Source organism: Pinus tabuliformis, chromosome X (assembly GCF_031772625.1).
Source record: "Pinus tabuliformis cultivar Carrire ecotype Pingquan chromosome X, CPIR1, whole genome shotgun sequence".
NCBI classification, from domain to species: Eukaryota; Viridiplantae; Streptophyta; class Pinopsida; order Pinales; family Pinaceae; genus Pinus; species Pinus tabuliformis.
In genome coordinates this window covers 470,909,250-470,929,037 of record NC_142308.1, presented here as the reverse complement: position 1 = coordinate 470,929,037, position 19,788 = coordinate 470,909,250, and the positions used below count along the sequence as shown (strand labels likewise).

The window sequence follows — 19,788 nt, the reverse complement described above, 5'->3', positions numbered from 1 at the left end:
CTAACAACTTCGGTCAACATTATACTGCTAACAACTGCTAACAAAAATTATGCATCATTCAATTACACTCATAACATAATCATAATCCAATCAAGTACCAATCATAATCTAGACTACTTATAACATGTACCTGCCATACCCTTTATCACAAAAACCAGAAACTCTAACTCATTGAAGAAAATCACATGTATTTAGGCAGTTTTTAAATTTAAATCTAACAAACAAACAAGCTAACAACATTTTATTGCTAACAACTGCTAACAATTTAAATGTATTATACTGTTGACAACTGCTAACAATTTAAATGTATTATACTGCTTAAAATTGCTAACAACATTATATTGCTAACAACTGTTAACAAAAATTATGCATCATTCAATCACAGTGGTAACATAATCATAATCCAATCAAATACTAATCATAATCTAGACTACTGATAACATGTACCCGCCATACCCTCCATCACAAAAACCAAAAACTCTAACTCACTGAAAAAATATACCAACATAACCACACGACATCAACTACAAACTAGTACCATTTCAACTTGAAAAGAAAAACACTGCCCAAAAAATCTCAACAAGATCGTAGCCAAGCCAATTAGCAACACTAACGGCCAAAAACCCTGCTTACTTACAAAATTTCAATCAAGACCATGATTTACTAGTTTCCTGTATTCTTAAGAGATTCGAAGGTGAATTACTTAGTTAGGTCTCTTCGTCTTAAGTTGGTTGTAAACACTTTTCTATTTGTAAAACACCATGTCTAGAAGTTCTATTAATAATATTAAGGGCAAGCGCTCATTTTCTATAACAAGATTTCAATAAGATTTGTGCTCTGTCTATTTTGTTGAGGGTTTCACTTCCTCCTAAGGATTTATTTCTAGACTCTTATTTCACTCTCCAATTCTTGGCTGAGGCCCATATGGCCACGACTGTAATTTTTCTTCTTACATTTCCAAGACAATACATACCTATTTCTCTATAATTCATTAGGAACGATAGTTAAACATGAATTCTCTGATGGGGCTTCTTATCTTGTTTAAAAATTAAGGCTCAGGCCTGTAGGGTCATAATCTTTTAGAATTCTTTCTTTGTTTTAAAGAAAAACAACTATATGCTCTCTTTGTCCTTTTACAGTTGAACCTGTAGCTTATTAAATATTTCAACAATACTTTCTACCATGGTAGGTTGTGCTCATTTCAAACCCTAATCTCACATACAAAGCAGTATAATACACCAAACGCCAACAAAGAGCGCGCAACCATAATAAATTATCACAACCAGGACACCAAAACACCAAAACTACAACCAAACTTGACGCACTATTGCTGCAAAAATGACTCAACGCGTGGAGTCTTCATGCTTTAAACCCCACAATTTACACAAAGCCCACAATTTAGACAAAACCCACAATTTGGACAAAACCAACACAACTGAAAGTGTTCAAAAACACAGGCAAATAAGCACAAAGGCACAATAATCCATCCAGTTAAATGTGTTTAAAAACACAGGTAGATATAGGATGGTAGGACAATGTCTTACCTTCCAGGTCTCGTTTTGTCGGCTTCTTCCATGCCAACGCGTCACAGGAACCCTAGATGCTCCATAAACCGTAGGTCAAACTACCAATCGCACAGTGACCTGCAAGACAGACCTGACATGGGGTTAGACATCCAAAAACCTCCAAAAACCTGCATAAAACAAGAAATATCTCCAATGTAGCTCAGAAGCTTACTCTTTTACCTGATAAAACCCTTCAGAGCACGAAACTGCTATAACCAGCACCGAGCCAAGCTAAATCCGCCATAAGGACGAATGCAGATGAATACCAAGGCCAATACACCATACGGGGAAGAGAAAACAACCCAATAAACCATACCAAACTCCAGATAACAACCTCACAACCTCTCAAACAAGCAACGGAAAGACCCCATAACCCGCTATTTGCAGGGCCAAGGACAGGCATCGCTGCGAACCACATTGTAGCAGCCCCGTGCAGTGCTTGGGACCAGAAATGCACAAGAAACATGTCCGAACAAAATAAGGCAGAGGTTGAATGAATGCTCGAACAAGTGACTGCTAGGTTAACTTAACGTGCCCTAAACCGGTTGAACCGTTCACCACACATGCATGACAAGTGTCTGCAGGCGGAGGACAGGTGTCGTACGACACCTCAACTGGTTGATGTGGCATTGATGAGGTCCTAGCTAGACTCGTTCGCGTAATGGCATCCCTCCCCTAGTGAATTTCAATAATAAGTACACCAAATACTTTAATTTCAAAGGCTCAAAATGGAATATGACCTAAAAAATTCATATGAATTTTGGAATAAAGTTACCCTATTTAAATGTTGAAAATATTGTTCATTCACAATTTGAGTTTGCCCATTGTTTTTCTATTTCTTCATAATTAATGTGCTTCTTTCTACGATAGTGCACAATCTTTTGGATAGTGAATGAATTCCGTCTATCATAAAGATTTCGTGCGTTTCATCCACTTAACAACCATATCATTTTGATCCCACCATGGAATCTTTAAAATAAAAAGAATATCGGATAATCTATTCTAATGGTAAAAATCTTATTGGAATTGTTAAAATAAAAGGAATATGTGGTAATATATTCTAATGGTAAAAGTTCTTATTTCATGGGTACAATAATAAAATTTATGGAGATGGATGTTTTGTATTTATTTTTCTAATTTATGGAAATGGATGTTACAATTTACAAAAATTTTGCATGAGAGTTTTTTCGAAAGGAACAAGATTTATTTACTAAAGAGTGACTAAAGGACGGTGGTGGTCACATAGTATAACCTTTTTTGCGCTGACATTAGCAACAAGAATTATTCTATACTTAATTATCTCTTGCTCTTTAAACCGAAATGGAACAAAATTAAAGAGACATGGTGTAGGCAAGGATTTAATGGATACTATAAATTATTTATTAACTAAAGAGTGACTAAAGGGAAGTGGTGGTTACATAGTATAACCTTTTTTGTGCTGACATTAATAGCAAGAATTATTCTCTGCCTACTTATCTCTTGCTCTTTAAACTGAAATGAAACAAAATTAAAGAAACATGGTGTAAGCAATGATTTAATACATACTATAAATTAGACATACCCAATACAAATTATAAAACACTAATGACAAATGAATAAAGTTATCATAATTTAAAATTTTAAAGATTTAGAAAAATACTATTTCATTTTAGTTTGGTGTAGGCAAGGATTTAATGGATACTATAAATTATTTATTAACTAAAAAGTGACTAAAGCGCAGTGGTGGTTACAGAGTATAACTTTTTTTGTGCTGACATTAATAGCAAGAATTATTCTCTGCCTACTTATTTTTTGTGTTGACATTAATAGCAAGAATTATTCTCTGCCTACTTATCTCTTGCTCTTTAAACTGAAATGAAACAAAATTAAAGAAACATGGTGTAAGCAATGATTTAATAGATACTATAAATTAGACATACCCAATACAAATTATAAAACACTAATGACAAATAAATAAAATTGATCTTAATTTAAAATTTTAAAGATTTAGAAAAATACTAATTCATTTTAGTTTTTTTAAATAAAAGTTTATTTAATATACACTTTAACCCTATTAAGAAGATCCATCAACAATCTTGAATCAAAAAATATATTCTTTTTATATTGTAAATATATTCCTATAAGATGTTGACCAAATAGAACCTATTTTTTGGAAATATTTTGCAAAAATCCCATTGATTTCGAGTCAGATATGAAAAAGATAAATATATATATATATATAATTTTTTATTTATTTATAGCCTTCCAAATTAAATTAAAACTGTACCACTCAAATTTAATGTTGCATTTTTTTTTCAAATTAAAATGGTACAAATTGCAGCTGTGGATGGGAAAGATCAGTAAAATATCAAAGCATCACACCACGATTACTAATGTTCCGAATTTTTAAAGTTAAATGGTGAAAATAATCAAAATTTCAGGTTCGTCAATTTTTCTTTTCTCGCTTATGACCTAATCTCAGCAGTTGTGAGGATAAATTTTCTTTTACTTGTATGCCCAAATTCCCGATAAATATTCTCTGCTGGACCGCTGGTGTGCCCACATATATCTCAATACCCTAGCCACATGATTAAGCGGCTCCCTTTCTGCCTCCTTCCCACTTATCCCTCTGCATATTCAGGTCCTTTCCGCGACAGAGTCTTGCCATTTGTTTCAAATAGGCCGAGCGTTTAAGTGTTCCTTTGGAGAGCACAATTCGGAGCTCAGAAGGTTTCACGTTGTAAAAGACTGGAATTGATAATAATGGAACCTCCCACTTTAACATCAGGAGGAGCTCGTTCATTCAAAAATGAGGTCTGTATGAGCTCTCCTCATATTGAAGTCGGTGTTTCTCATTATTTCCATCTTTTACAGCGTGAGATCTTCTAGGTTTCGATACAGGGCAAAGATGTAGTGTATGCTAACGAAAATTTTCGAAATACAAGAAGTGACAGAGGCCCTCTTTGACGTTTCATCTTTAATCTGTTGACACGAGCTTAGAGGCGTGTTTTGAGTGAGATATCTTACTCTCTTATTACCCCTTGTTATTTTATCAAGTTGCATGGGTTTACAAAGTTTCAGGTGATTTTTCTTTGTTTTATAGTGAAGTATTGTGGAGAAGGGTTTTATAAAACAACCTTGACTGTTGATATACCCATTCAAGACAAAAAGAGGGTATATCAACGCAGGTCGAACTTTTATCTTGGGTATATCCACACAGGTCGAACTTTTAAGATAAACTGTAAACATCGATCAAAGATCCTTAGAGCAGTATGCGATCGAATATCTGTCTTGTTTAGAAGAAAAGCAGAGATTTAAAAAAACTGTTGTTATTGCAGTAGTGGCCAAGGGCGTAGAGATTTGGGTGTCCACAAAACAACCTTGGCCAAATAATTCTTCTTAACCCGTAAAAGATCTGATTACTTCGACCCTGCAGAAGTTACAGCTACAAGGTCTTTCAATTCGTTCATCGGGGCTTAACTCAACATGATCTGCGAATAGACGGTGACGACTAAGGTATGTACATCATCTCTCACTTCCCTGAGCTTTTCCGCTTGCAGGCCTCTCACTAGCCACCACCTCATCTCGTTGTATTGTAGGATTTGATTTGAAAAACTGGTTACAGAGTTTTTGGATGCGTTCTGTGGATTGCTCTACTGATTGCTCTACTGATGTAAGCATCCTGACCCTTCCCTGTCTTCCCTTCAAAAGATCCTAAGGTTTTTGTTGGAACTTTGGAAACATGATCATTGAAGCGAAGCACCCCACTTACGATTTCCAAAGTCCACAAGGAAGCTGTTACAAATATTTTCTTGCTATAAGGCCTTTTCTGTGGATTGCTCTACTGATGTAAGCATCCTGACCCTTCCTTGTCTTCCCTTCAAAAGATCCTAAGGCTTTTGTTGGAACTTTGGAAACATGATCATTGAACCGAAGCACCCCACTTACGATTTCCAAAGTCCACAAGGAAGCTGTTACAAATATTTTCTTGCTATAAGGCGTTTTCTAATTTGGAAACTTTGGTGTTTGATCCATGTGTCTGATGAGAACATATCTTTTTCTCCTAAAATGTTACAAGTTCAAATACAGATTACAGCAGAATATGTATACCTCCAGAGATTATTAAAGCCGAGCACCCCACTTGAAATTTCCAAACCCCATAAGGAGCCGAGCACCCCACTTGAAATTTCCAAACCCCATAAGGAAGCTGTTGCAAATATTTTCTTGTTTTAAAGCTTTGTCTGATTTGGAAACTTTGGTGTTTGATCCATCTCTCTAATGGTTGAGAACATATCTTTCCTCTTTAAGTTCAAATACAGAGTAGGGCAGAGTATGTACACCTCCAGATTTTAGCAATCAAATAAGTCAAATATGTGGAGGGTCCCATTATCTTACAAATGTCTGGCTTGGCTATTGTTGCTATTATTATTGTTATTATTGTTATTGTTAATGGAGCGGCAATCTACATCCACTTAGTTTCAACAAATATACTTCCAAATTCTCTAATAATTTAGTACTTCTTGAGTGCGATGTCGCAACAATTTCACTATCTCAGGTGAGAGACAAAAATATTTGCACTGTGTGGTCGTTAGATCTCACAAGTACAAATAGCACATCGACTATGCTGGGTAGAAACACACTTGATAGGTACAAACTTGAGAAAAGCATTTTGTAGTGGTATTGGAAATCTAAGCAATTTTACAGTCTTGGATATCATAAGGTCTTTGTTGAAAATGCTGACCCTTGCTTGACTTAGTTACTTAAGGAGCTTGAAAGAAAACTATTGGCTCTTTTGTTTATTATTTGGAATCTTTGTTAGATTTATTGGCATTCAACAGTGTCTAGGATCACTATGTGAAAGTGGCAATTACCTTGGATGATATGGTGAGGGTTGAGGAGCTTGGGTTAAATTTGACTCTCCCTTAGAGGCAGGGTTGAGGAGTTTGGGTTAAATTTGACCCTTCGTTAGAGGCACCATTTTGTGAATGTCTGGTGACAATTTAGTGGAGGTTGGGGCGCTGCCAACAAGGAATTGACTTAGCCACTTAGCATTGTGCGTTGAAGGAAATATAATTTCTTTGGAGTAATTGAAACTGCTAAAACTAAGAGTCGTTTATAAAAGAGGATGAACCAAGGCTTTACATTTAAGGTCCATTGTGAATCCTCCAAGCCAGTTGCGTTAAAAGAATAATGAACCATCTTCGTGATAGTTGTCAACTTCGTCTTGAAAAGGCGAGTTATGGAACTATTTGATAAATCAGTTATAGACTAGCAGAAATCAGAAAATAGAACATATGCATCTGATTTGTTGATGTTGCAATCGTTGTTGTCATTGTTTTGTTGGATCAACAACATTTTGAAGAGCACCACTTACTAGGAGAGAAATTAGATGGAATGGGTGTACACCTAATTCGTCACAACAAGAATGTGTGAACCCAAATGGAAAGATTCAGTCAACTGTAACATTTCATGATCCTAACCTTAATTTTAATCATCATGAATCCATAATCTCAACCTCAACTCAGGCAGAATTGTAAGAATCTCCCCGTACGCCATTGTGTAATGAAGAGTTAGATTCCAAGGGGGGGAAAGAGCCCAAGGATGAATGTGAAGATGCCAAAAAACTCCATACCAAAATGTGGGTATGTAATAGGAGTGATATGGCGTTGTTATGCTGAGTCTTCGTTCCTGAAAATGGTGAGGAAAATTGTCATTTGATAAGTAAAGGAGGGCCCACTTTCGTCCCTTGTAGAATTTTGTCAATCCTACATAAGAGGATAATTAGTGCGATTCTATGGGGTCATCTCTTGAGTCCTAAGCATGAATTAAAGCTAATAGGAAGGTCAAAATTGACTAGTTGACCACGTAGGAAGACATGAAATATGGGTATCGACAACTAGGATAAAATTAGGGATGGCTGGAAAACTGTAAGGCATCTAAGACTATAAGGCATCCAAGAGGCTAGAAAAGTAATAAGAATGGCCACAATACAAAATAAGACTACTAACGATTTTGAAAGAGGCCAAATGTTTGTGCATATGCTTGCTGTAGTTCCTGTAGGGATAGATTAAAGGTTGGACAAAGTCCAATTGCTGGCAGTTTTTCTCCTGCAGGTAGGTCTCCAAGGATGGTTGCTTTTTCTCCAGCAGTAGGATTCTGAGGATGGTTGCTAGCAGCAAGAAATACTATCGTTGTATTAAAATTGGCAACTAGGGCAAAATTCCACATTGGGACAGCTCATTTGATGGAGATGATGATTGCATTAGATTCCTCTTTTTGAGAGGACCAAGATTGATATAAATATCATCACATTCGGACAAGCAAATGTATGATTTTGAATTTATGCCCACTCACAAATTGTTCAGGTTGGCTTCGTCATCATGTAGATTCATGGAGCTCAATAGACATGACCCTTTCAACTTCATTGACTTGTATAAATACAAGTGTCCCTCCTCCTCATTTGGCACATTCATCACTAACTCATTCTCTTTCCTTCTCTTATTGGTTCGTACAACATTGGGCAGTGTCTGTCTCTCACACGTGTGGCAAGAAGGACAAGTTTTTTCTGGGTTGAATTGCAAAACCGATATTTCAGAATTTTAGATAGTTTGACTAGCGTTGACCAAGGGCTTGTTGACTAGTTTTGGCTACGATTTTTGGAGGAACATTTCTGTTTGACCAAGCCGCATTTACTGGCATAGAAATCGAGATTTCTTGGGTTGTTTGACCTGTGTTGACTGTAGGGTTGACCACAAGTTGACCGAATTTGATCGTTGCTTTTGTGACTGTTTTGGGCTGACTTTGACCACTGTTGGAGGCTGAGTTTGACTGTTGTTTTGACCAACGCTGACTTTTTGGTTAGGGCTGAAGTTTGACTCTAGAAATACACATGGCTGTTTTGACTTTGAATTGGGCAAGTCAATTTGACTTTTGTACTCTCTCTCTACTGAACTTTTGATATAATAATAAGAAGAATTGATCAAGGGGTTTTCCCCACATTGGGGTTTTTCCCTGGCATCTGCGAAATTTGGTGTCTTCTTGTCTTGGCTTGTCTTCTACATTTTGTTTCATGTTCTATCTGCTTTTATTGTTAATGTGATTATTGTGATTGCTATTGGAAATTCTTATTGGGCTACTAAGGAACATTGAAGTAAATTGTGCTAAGCATAAAACATACCATTGTTAACTAAAATTAACATGGAATTAGAGCCCAGGTGAAGACAAAGCCCAAGCAATAGTGAGAAAAGCAATCACTAAGGAAAGCTGTTGGACAAAGAATATTGGTCTAGCTTCAATGAGGTCTACATCATACTTCAAATCCAAGGACAAGCTCAAGGACAAATCCGACTATCGTGCATGGAAGATGACTTTGGATTTGATTTTGGAAGAGGATGATGCTATGGACTATGTAAAGGGAAGAGTGGTGGAGCCTCCTTCAAATGCACCTGCTGCTGCAAAAACAAAGTACAAGAAAGGTGAGGTCAAAGATAAGAAAATTATTGTAGATTCCATTCACAAGCCTTTTGTTGCCTATATTTATGATTTGGAAACATCTAAGGAGATGTATGACAAGCTGGTTGGGATGTTTAAAGTAAACAATGCAAATCAAGTCCTCTTTCTCAAGAACAAGCTGAAAGACATCAAGATGGATAGAGGAGAGTCCATTCAATCCTACTTCATGGGGATTACCGAATCAAGGATGGTCTCCAATCTATTGGAGAAGTTGTTGGTGACAGGGAGCTCACTCTTATTGCACTTGGAGGTCTTACAAGAGCATGGAATGTGTTTAACACCACCATCCTCAACAATGACAGGATTCCAGGTTTTGATGAATTATTGGCTAGATGCACTCAAGAAGAAATAAGGATGATGGAGAGAGATAAGCCTTCAAATGGAAATGATCCTACTGCTTTATCCGCTCATGCTAAAAGGAAGAAAAATGGTGGTCCAAGAAGACAAGGTCAAGGATTTAAGGTGAGATTCAAAGAAGTAAGAAAAGGAAGAGGCTTCAATTGCAACAAGTTTGGCCACTATGCTAGAAAGAGTCCTCACAAGAAGGATACTCCAAGGGATGATGAAAACAACAACCACAACAACTACAAAGGCAATGAAAATCAAAGAAACAACAAGTTCAACAGTAAAGGAAAGAGGAATGCTGTCGCTACTCGATATGGAAATGGTCGTCCTCCCAAAAGATCAAGAAATTTCAGGTACGAGGAAAGTAATGTTGTAGAAAAAAAAATGAATTTTATCTTATTTCCTCTTTATTTATTGCCTCTCCTCCGGATACATTGGATCATTGGTTGATTGATAGTGGAGCCTCAAGGCACTTTACTGGGTACAAAGAGGTCCTCTCAAATTTGGTTGAAAATAAGACTAACTTGGAAATCATACTTGGAGATAATGCAACGTATCTTGTGAAAGGAATAGGTACCATCACTCTTCACTCAAATCAAGGGAAAACCATTCATCTACAAGAAGTATTTGTATGCTCGATTTGAAGAACTTGTTATCTATTTCTGCGATGGAAGATAAAGACTTAAAGGTAACATTTATTGATGGAAAGGTACATCTTTGGCAAAGAAACCCTAAAGACGCATTTACACTTAGATTTAGGGTTGGTGGTCTTTATTAAGTTGGAGGAAGTCCTTTGGGAGCCATGTCTTGCAATACTTCTTTTCAATCAGAATTATGGCATCAAAGATTTGCCCACCTTCATTTCAAAGCCTTACCTCGGATAAAGAAGATAGTCACAGGTATGCCTGATTTCAACATGAATCATGAAGTGTTTGTCAGGGTTGTGAAGCCGGGAAACTTACAAGGGGACCGTTCCCTTCAAGTGAAAGTCAAACTTATGATATTCTTCAATTGGTCCATGCTGACCTATTTGGTATGTTGGCCATAACATCATTAGGAGGATTTTTATATTATGCTATCTTTGTGGATGACTTCTCTCGCAAAACATGGATCTATTTCTTGAAGAAGAAGGATGAAGTGTTCAAATGGTTTTGTTCTTTCAAAGTCTTGGTGGAGAATCAAACAAGGAACAAGATCAAAATATTGAGGACCGATAATGGAACCGAATATGAATCAAATGAATTCATTGACTTTTGCAGAGAGTCTGGCATTAAGAGGGAGACAACTGTTGTATACACTCCTGAGCAAAATGTAGTTGCTGAAAGAAAGAATTGAACGATCATGGAAACCACTTGTGCCATGCTTCATGATCTAGGTATATTGAAGTTCTTATGGTGAGAAGCTACAAATACCGCCGTATATGTTCAAAATAGGTGTCCACATCAAGCATTGGATTTCAAGACACTCGAAGAAGTTTTCACTGGTAAGAAACTTGATGTTTCTCATTTTAGAATATTTGGTTGTCCCGTATATTTTCATGTGCCTAAAGAAAAGAGAAACAAGTTGGGAGCATGTAGGAAGAAAGGAACTTTTGTGGGCTATAGTGAAAACTCAAAGGCATATAGAATTTATGTACCTGGTCAATGAGATGTGGAAGTAAGCCATGATGTTACATTCGATGAAGACACTGCTCTTAGGAAAGCCAGAGATCTCCCCATTCCAGGAAAAGAGAATGATGATGCTACAGGAAAGCATATGCCCGATGTTGAAGGCCCGATGGATCCCACTGATCCACCTCCTAGTGATCCCTCTTCCTCAAGAAAAAGGACCTTTGTTGCTCAAATACACTTTCAAAGATGTTGAAAGCATATTGCTCCAAGAGGAACATTTCGTGAAAGTGAGAATCCAAACAGGTATCAAGGGTACCTTGCTGCTATGAGTACTATTGTTCAATCTGAACCTTGTATGTTTGAAAAATCTGTGAAACAACAAGTATGGAAGGATGCGATGAATGAGGAGTAGAAATCAACCATGAAGAATGATGTATGGGATGTGGTTCTCAGAGCCAAGGACAAGTCACTTCTAAATGGCTTTACAAAATCAAACATGGAGCTGATGGGAGTGCCGAAAAATACAAGGCCAGATTCGTTGCTCGAGGCTTCTCTCAAAAGGAAGGGGTGGACTATAATGAGATATTTGCACCAGTTGCCTGATATACCACTATCTGTTCGATTATAGCTCTTACTGCCTCTCAAGGATGGAGCCTACACCAAATGGATGTTAAGACTGCTTTTTTGCATCGCTCGCTTAAGGAGGAAGTCTGCTACAGATTGAAGATTTCCCTCTATGGGTTGAAGCAAGCCCCTAGGGCTTGGTATGAGAGGATTGATAGCTATCTTATGAAGCTGGGATTTACAAGGAGCAAAGCTGACCCTAACCTAATTTTCAAGGTTGAAAATGACACGCCTCTCATTCTGGTCCTTTATGTGGATGATATCTTTCTAACAGGTGCAAACCCTTTCATTTATCAATGCAAGAGGGAGTTGGTTTCCGAATTCGATATGAAGGACCTAGGACTGATGCATTACCTCCTAGGCTTGGAGGTCTGGCAAAAGGTAGGTGAGACTTTCCTATCTCAAGGAAAATACATTGTGAAGCTACTCGAGAGATGTGGGATGGTGGATTGCAAGTCTATGTCTGTTCTGATGGAACTCAACTTCAAGACGCTGTGTGGAAGTGTTGTTGGGCCCGAATTGGCAAATCCTTCTAAATATAGAAAACTTGTGGGGGCCCTGATGTTCTTGGTAAATTCCTGTCTTGACTTATGCTTCGCTGTGAATACATTGAGTCAATATATGGTTGAGCTTCATCACGTTCATTGGATTGCTGCTAAGAATTTCTTGAGATATCTCCGAGGCACAATCTATTATGGATTGAGATAAACTGCCTGGAATTTGAGGCTGCATGGGTATACAGATGCTTACTGGGCTGGCAATGTGGTGGATCGTAAGCGCACATCTAGTTGTTGCTTCTCATTAGGATTTGCTTCAGTTTCTTGGATGAGCAGGAAGCAGAAATCAATTGCACTAAGCACCACCGAGGCCAAATACATTGTAGCTAGTATGGCCTTATGAAGCTGTTTGTTTGAGGAAGCTCTTCAGTGAGCTATTTGAGCATGTTTTAGATACCACTGTGATCTTTTGCGACAACCAAAGTGGGAATCGCCTTTCAAAGAATATCGTATTCCACAACCGCTCTAAGCACATTGATATCATGTACCACTTTATTCGTGATATGGTACAGTGGGGAGCAATAAGGCTCCAACACATCAGGACTGATGAGCAGGTCATAAATATCCTCATGAAGCCTTTGGGGAAGGTCAAATTCTTAACCTTTTGAGAGAGACTTGGAGTCGTGGAAAAACCCTCCCATGAGTGTCCTGCTTGAGTTGGACATTGAGCTCTGGAAGCTCCTAGGGGCTTGGGGTACTTCTTGGAGCTATGAGCGACCACAAGGTGAGTGGTTCACCTTCCCCTATGTGGTGCGTTGTGTACAGGGTGAGTGGTTCACCTTCCCCTATGATACCCCATGGTGACATGTGTGTAGGGTGAGTGGTTCACCTTCCCTTATGATTGACATATGGCATATAAGCAGGATGAGTGGTTCAACTTCTCCTATGTCATATAAGCAGGATGAGTGGTTCACCTTCTCCTGTTGATGCCCCAACATACATCCTACCCATGTAGTTTGGGACTCATGGGAAGTATCTCTCATCTGGCCAATGAGTTGGGAAATGTGGATAGCGACCATTGCACTACCGATGGATGCATCGTGTACTGTCATACTCCCTATGTCTAGGATGCATGGTGTTCAACAACTTGATCTGGGATCATTTGAGGTTCTACCTTTGGACTGACTTTTGTTAGTGGAGAGTGGTAAGGTCTTGTGACTCACTCTTGATTGATTGTTTTTCTTTCTCTCTCCTCTTATTGGTTCGTACAACATTGGGCAGCTTCTCTTTCACATGTGTGGCAAGGACGAGTTTTTTCTGGGCTGAATTGCAGAACCAAAATTTCAGAATTTCAGACAGTTTGACCAGCTTTGACCAGTTTTGACTGTGGTTTTTGGAGGAACATTTCTGTTTGTCCAGGCCGCATTGACTGGCACATAAATCGAGATTTCCTGGTCTGTTTGACCTGTGTTGACCGCTGCTTTTGTGACTGTTTTTGGCTGACTTTGACTGCTGCTGGAGGCCGAGTTTGACTGCCTTTGACTGAGCTTCAAAGGAGGAGTTTGATTGCTGTTTTGACCAGTGTTGACTTTCTGGTTAGTGCTGAAGTTTGACTGTAGTTGACTGCAGAAATTTACAAGGCTGTTTTGATTTTGAATTGGGCAAGTCAATTTGACTTTTGTACTCTCTCTCTGTGCTGAACTTTTGATATAATAATAAGAAGAATTGATCAAAGGGTTTTTCCCACATTGGGGTTTTTTCTTGGCATGTGCCAAATGGTGTCCTCTTGTCTTGGATTTTCTTCTGCATTTTGTTTCATGTTCTATCTGCTTTTATTGTCAATGTGATTATTGTGATTGCTATTGGAAATTGTTATTGGGCTACTAAGGAACATTGAAGTAAATTGTGCTAAGCATAGAACATACCATTGTTAACTAAAATTAACACGTTCAAATCCTCTTATCTTGAGTTTCCCTGGCTTTGTTCCCTTAGGAGATATGGGAGATGACTTTATTTCATTATCCTCAGAATGCTCATCTTTCATAGTGCTCCAAATTTAACATGGTGTGAAACATGGACACTTTCATGTATAATAAAAAAGATGCTCTTCAGAACATTAGCGCAAACAGTATTTTTTTATGGTTGTCCTGTTTAGGCTCTGGGCCTCTCCAAAAAATCTTGGAAGAAAGTTGAAAAAGTTCAGAAACTATTTCTTATAGAGTATCTGGGAGTTAAAAATATAAACCCATTACTCTGATGTTAGCAGAAACAAGTGTGTTACTTTTAGAAGGAGAAGCATTATGTCAATTTATGATATATATTATCAAAATACAGCATATGGATATGAATGCATTACTGAGGCAATCTAAGATTGCATCTCAAGATAAGGTAGCATTCAGTGATTACTATGTGAGCGGATGAAAAACCCTTCAGATCTTTGGTTAGTAATCCAACGCTTAGTTTCCCAAGTCACTCAGGAGCCATTGACCTGATGGATTCTGTGCTTCCACCACTTATCTTGAATAACGTGGCACCCTCGCAGAAATTCAGATGGCCTAATCTCCTCGTGCAGCCTATTGAGATTTTTCATGATTTCAAACAGCTGCATTTGAAATCTTCCACTTCAAAAATCATGAAAGCATGAAAACAAGCTGCACTAACCAAAAGGAAATGAGTTAAATCTTCAAGCTATTTTTGATCAATTGAAAACAGAAACTAGAAAAAAGAAAGCAAACTGAAATCGAAAGCAATAGAATCAAAATTCTACAACAAATTGTTCAAGCAAAACATCAAAAGTAAAATTATAAGCAATGGAAATTAACAATAATGAGAGCAAAACTAGGTTTGAGCAGAAACAGAGTCTTGAGAGGCAACCGTCCAATTTTGATAAGCAGAAAATAAGCTGCAAGCAAACAAAATTACTTTTGGAAAAATGAAGTGAAGCTTGCTCTCTATTGCAGGGTATTCACAAGCAAACATACATCATAAGAAAACCAATGCTCATTCAATTCCTGGAGAAAGGCTCATCTGTATAGAAGGCCAGTAGGTAAACATCTTGTTGAAAACAGTTGCATCACTTGGATGAATCAGGACCACTTTGCTCAATTTCTGATCACTGATCCTCCTTACCTTGGTTCCTTAGATGGGGTTACTTGGATCCTCAGTCATGCACACAATGTTATGTTTTATGATCAGCGAATTTACTTTTGAATTTCCCCTTTGAATCGTGCTTATGTTTACATCAAATCACAAGTGTTTGCGAATTCTTCTGATTTATTACTACAGTGCAACTGTTGGTTTCTTTTCAATTTTTTGTCATCACTGAAACTTACTCTAGAAAATTTTGCTTTGACTCTGATACGGATAAGAATAACAGTGGTGGCAAGAATCCATTGCATTTATTGCTGCATTGTTTGCCAGTAGTATAGTTCAACATTGATTCCTGGCTACCCTTCTTTTTAGCCTCCCATCTCATGTGCAAGTACAGACTCAAATTGTTAAAGAAGGCATTCAATTCGTGAATTCTTGTGGGTTACTGTGATTTTGATTCCTGAAAAATCAGATTCTTCGAAAGCAATGCTCCAACACTTGCATAGTTTACTAGAGTAGTAAATAACATAGCAAGAATGGTCTTAACCTAGATGAGCACCACTGTGAGAGAGCAAGAAATCGAATTGAAAATCCTTGCTGACTAAATGACACTTTGACTTTTGATCATCAATACGCCAGCTTTAATGTGATGTTTCATTGTTAGCAGCAAAGTGTTTGTATTTGTATAATCTTCTAAACTGGCAGGCTTTCTAAAGATAATTTGAGACAGGTCACAAAGGATTGAAATTCCTTGCTGCGTTATTGAAGATCTACTCTAGAGATAATTGACGGTTGTTTTGATTTCCAGGAAAAGAATACGTGTCCCTAAAATCTCCAGAATATCCTATCAACAGAACAACAGACACTCAATGCGAAAGCCTAATTGCACACTCGCATGACTGGTAAAAGGGTGTGGAGGTAGGGTTCCTCAGTAGATTTTTTTCAAGATCCCAATTTACTTCAAACAGGCAAGTGGTTTTTTTAGTACAGCATTCTATATATCAACACATCCGAATAACTTAATTTAGTGAAAACGCATACCTGTTTCAAAAGTTAATAGCCTAACTTTTGACTCGCTATTCTTGATTATGGAAAGCAAGAAAATAGCCATGGTGGGGAAGGTTCCTTTTTCCAACAGCTCCTCCAAAATGTCCTCCCATAAGACTCCATACAATAGGTCATAAATAAACCAGTGATCAAGACAGGCGTTCAGGAATGTTTTAGAATCATAAGAGACAGGTACTTAGCTGGACATCAAAGACTAGCAAGTTGGCAAGGCTATGCTGAAATGAAAGCAAAAGGTAGATGACAAACATGAAACCAAGATTAAAGGAATCTTATTCTTGCAAAAAGATAAAAAATTCTTATTCTAAGCAAGCAAAATGTTGAACGTGTAAACCTATTCTATAGACAGAAAGTAATACCTATTTCTGTGTCATATGTTGAACATGAACAACGTATGTCATATGAAGTAATATTTGTAGTGTAACCATCCATACTGATGGTTCAGCCCTGAACATGGTTCTCGTGTCGAGTGGGCAAAAAAGTACTCTGCAAAATGGTATAAAACAAGGTACAATCCAGAAATAGCTCCCTTATGATGAAAATTTCATGAAAATTTAAAACACAAAGGGCCCCGATAATGACCAGGAGTAATGTTTTTGGATTTTGGCCCAGTAACCATCACTGTTTTTGTAATGTTCCCAATTTTATGAATGAAAAAATTAAAAATCACTAAGGAGTTTTGCCAATTTTTTGTAATATTAAATTAATAAAGGAAAATATTATTTTTGGTGGAGAAAGGTGGAAATTATTATTTTAATGGAGGATGGTGGCCAAATAATATTTTATTGAGGGGAGACAAATCATTATCTTGATGGAGAATGACGACAAATCATTATCTTGATGGAGAATGACGACAATAATATTTTATTGGAGAATTGAGACATTATTATTTTATTTAAAATGAAGAATCTAAAAGCTAGAGGGAGACTCCATGAATAATTATAACAGGAGGAATTCAATTGCAAATAATTTTATTCCTATCTATCTCTTGACATAGAAAATAGGTTAAGCAAGTTTCAAGAGTTTCATGCAAAAGTCAAAGCTAATTTCGGTGGACTTCGAGTGCCACCCTATTTAGCTCTTTGGGAGGATTATTTTAGATCTTCCATTGTGCTTATTATAGAAGATCTAATTATAATTGTTTGCAGGAGGCTCCAACATTGGGGTGTAATTTGGTTGCAGGATCATTCGATCACCAGGGCCGAGCTTATTTGTCTCACCAAGTGAAGATCGAACTGCCCAATCTGGAGGAGGAATTTATATTTGCAAATCCAGAATTTATCTTGGTCCAAGAAGGTGTTGAGTTCATTAAAATTGCAGGAGGGCTGAGTTAATAATGACGAGGGCTGAACTGAATTGCTGATTTAATGACCGAATTGCTGATTTAATGATGAGCCGAAATTATCTCCAAGGAGGGACGTGATGCAAAAAGTATTTAGGAGGCTGCATATTCTATCTTGATGCCAAGGAAGAACACATTTAAATTCTGACAAGAAGAGGATCGAGCTCATTCAAGAGGGAAGAGGCCAAGTCATCTTGCACCAATACTTAAGATTCAACACGCCAAAAGACACATTTTAGAGGAGGATTGATTGCCTTGATTACCTGATCCTTCATTCTAGACTTAGAGACTCTTGGGCCGAACTGTCATTCATCATTCTGCTTCCAATTCTAAGTGCTATTTTCGTCATACAAGAAGGGACATATTAGTTTAAGGTGAGGAGGATGAATTATGAAGTTTCCAGGCATTGTTTTTTAGAGGGCTGAGCAATATATTGCATAAGGGTTTATGGTACCAAGTGCTGGCAAAAAGGGGACAAAATTCTAAATTAGGGAGTCATTGATACGCTCATGTACCAGATCTAGAAATTTCCTTGAGACCACATTCTTTGCATGCCTGTAGCAGCCTATTCAGGGGAGGCCGAGTTGGATTTAGAAGTACAACCAAATCAGTCAACTTAAGTTCTGTTCGTCGGTGCACTTTCTAGGTGTATACTTGACAGTGGCATTGTAAATTTGACATTTTTCTCTCAATTAAAGATATGATTTGCTTCATAATTTATGAATGTTATCTCTCAAGTTTGATACACATCCTATGTTGTCCATGGAAGCAAATTTTTAGAATTGCTTACAAACTGTTGTTTAGGATTGGATCATTATATTGTTTGTCATCTATCTCTATGCTTTCAGAATTGAAAAAGTGGAGGAATAAGCTCACAGGACTGTTTTTACTGGCAGAACCCAATGTGGCCAAATAAGTCCTAAAACCTTGTGAGAGCATTTTGAGGCATCAATCGACGTTTTTTGGGGTAAAACTTTGGCGCTTTGGCGCAACACTTTTTCATGCTATTCTACACATAGATACCTTTCCAACGGTGCAAGAATCACATCAGGGAAAAGTTATGCCACTCAGAAGTTGACTTTCCTGTTTTCACCACCATAATTCGAGAGGGTGTCACGTCAACCCCCATTATTCATGGAAAAGGGGCTAGCCATGTGATTATGATGTAGAAGACTCTAGAAGAGTCTATATTGTAACTTTGGTCAAGAGTTGAGATAGTCAAACCTAACCACTAGTAGGCTATCATGTTGTGTTATAATTGAGCCACTAGGAGGAAAAGAGATTTCATTCTTTTGAGTGCATTTGTTCCATGACTGAGCAAAAAGAGCCAAGAGAGATAAGATGTAGAGCACATAGAGAGGATTTGTGCACTGTAGCAGCCCACGGGCCACAAGCCATACTTCATTGTACTTGTAGCCATATTTCCATTCAGAGAAAGAGAGCGGAGCGACTTGACCTTCTAGCTACGTTTTTCTCTCTAAAGGGTTTCCTAAAGCATATTTTGTGTCAAATGTGTGTGTGAGCTTTTATTTTGCCGTTCTCTATTTTTTGCATAATTTTTATTCACATGCATGTACTATTAACAATAGATCTACATATCCAAAAAATCTAATAAAAATGTAAGTGTAAAAATTCAGATTTAAAATATATTTTTATTAGATTTGTTGTGACGTGCAACGGAATATCCACGACGATTTACGGATCATATTGGTATCAGAGCAATTTCTTTCGAGAATATTGCGAAGATCAAGATCCGTTGAGCGAAAAGTCATAAAACCCTAATCATGGCCGACGAATCTGTGAATAACCCTCGTGATCCTGCAAAGGAGAGGTTTTCGTGGTTGGAACAACAAGTCATTGATATAAATCATCCTCATGGTGGCCATGAGTAATAAGCTTGGGATATTTGGAGAAGATGGGGGTTCAAATGTAGATGACAAATCAGAAGGGGGATCAAGAGATTGGAAAGAAATAGAGAGCCAACTAAAGAAAGAATTTGGAAAAAATCAATCCAGTTTGAGTGTTGTGAATCAATCACAACCCTTGTTTAAAATGGAAGCAAAGGTTGATATCAAGTTGTACCACGATGAGATCGACGCTTTGAAGTTAAATCATTGGTTGCAACAACTAGAAGTGTATTTCAATGTCCAACAAATTGA

The 19,788-nt window shown here is 37.6% G+C and overlaps 2 long non-coding RNA genes across 2 annotated transcripts; one reads left to right on the top strand and one right to left on the bottom strand.

The window, feature by feature from the left end:
- Positions 1-4,026: 4,026 nt before the first annotated feature.
- LOC149140719 (uncharacterized) lies at positions 4,027-18,376 on the top strand. The gene is made up of 2 exons (XR_016265263.1): positions 4,027-4,557; positions 17,436-18,376. It is a non-coding gene; the product is annotated as an uncharacterized LOC149140719 (long non-coding RNA).
- On the bottom strand, positions 14,249-17,450 carry LOC149140720 (uncharacterized). Its single transcript, XR_016265262.1, has 2 exons — positions 16,264-17,450; positions 14,249-14,783 (listed from the first exon to the last, which is right to left on the bottom strand). It is a non-coding gene; the product is annotated as an uncharacterized LOC149140720 (long non-coding RNA).
- Positions 18,377-19,788: the final 1,412 nt, after the last annotated feature.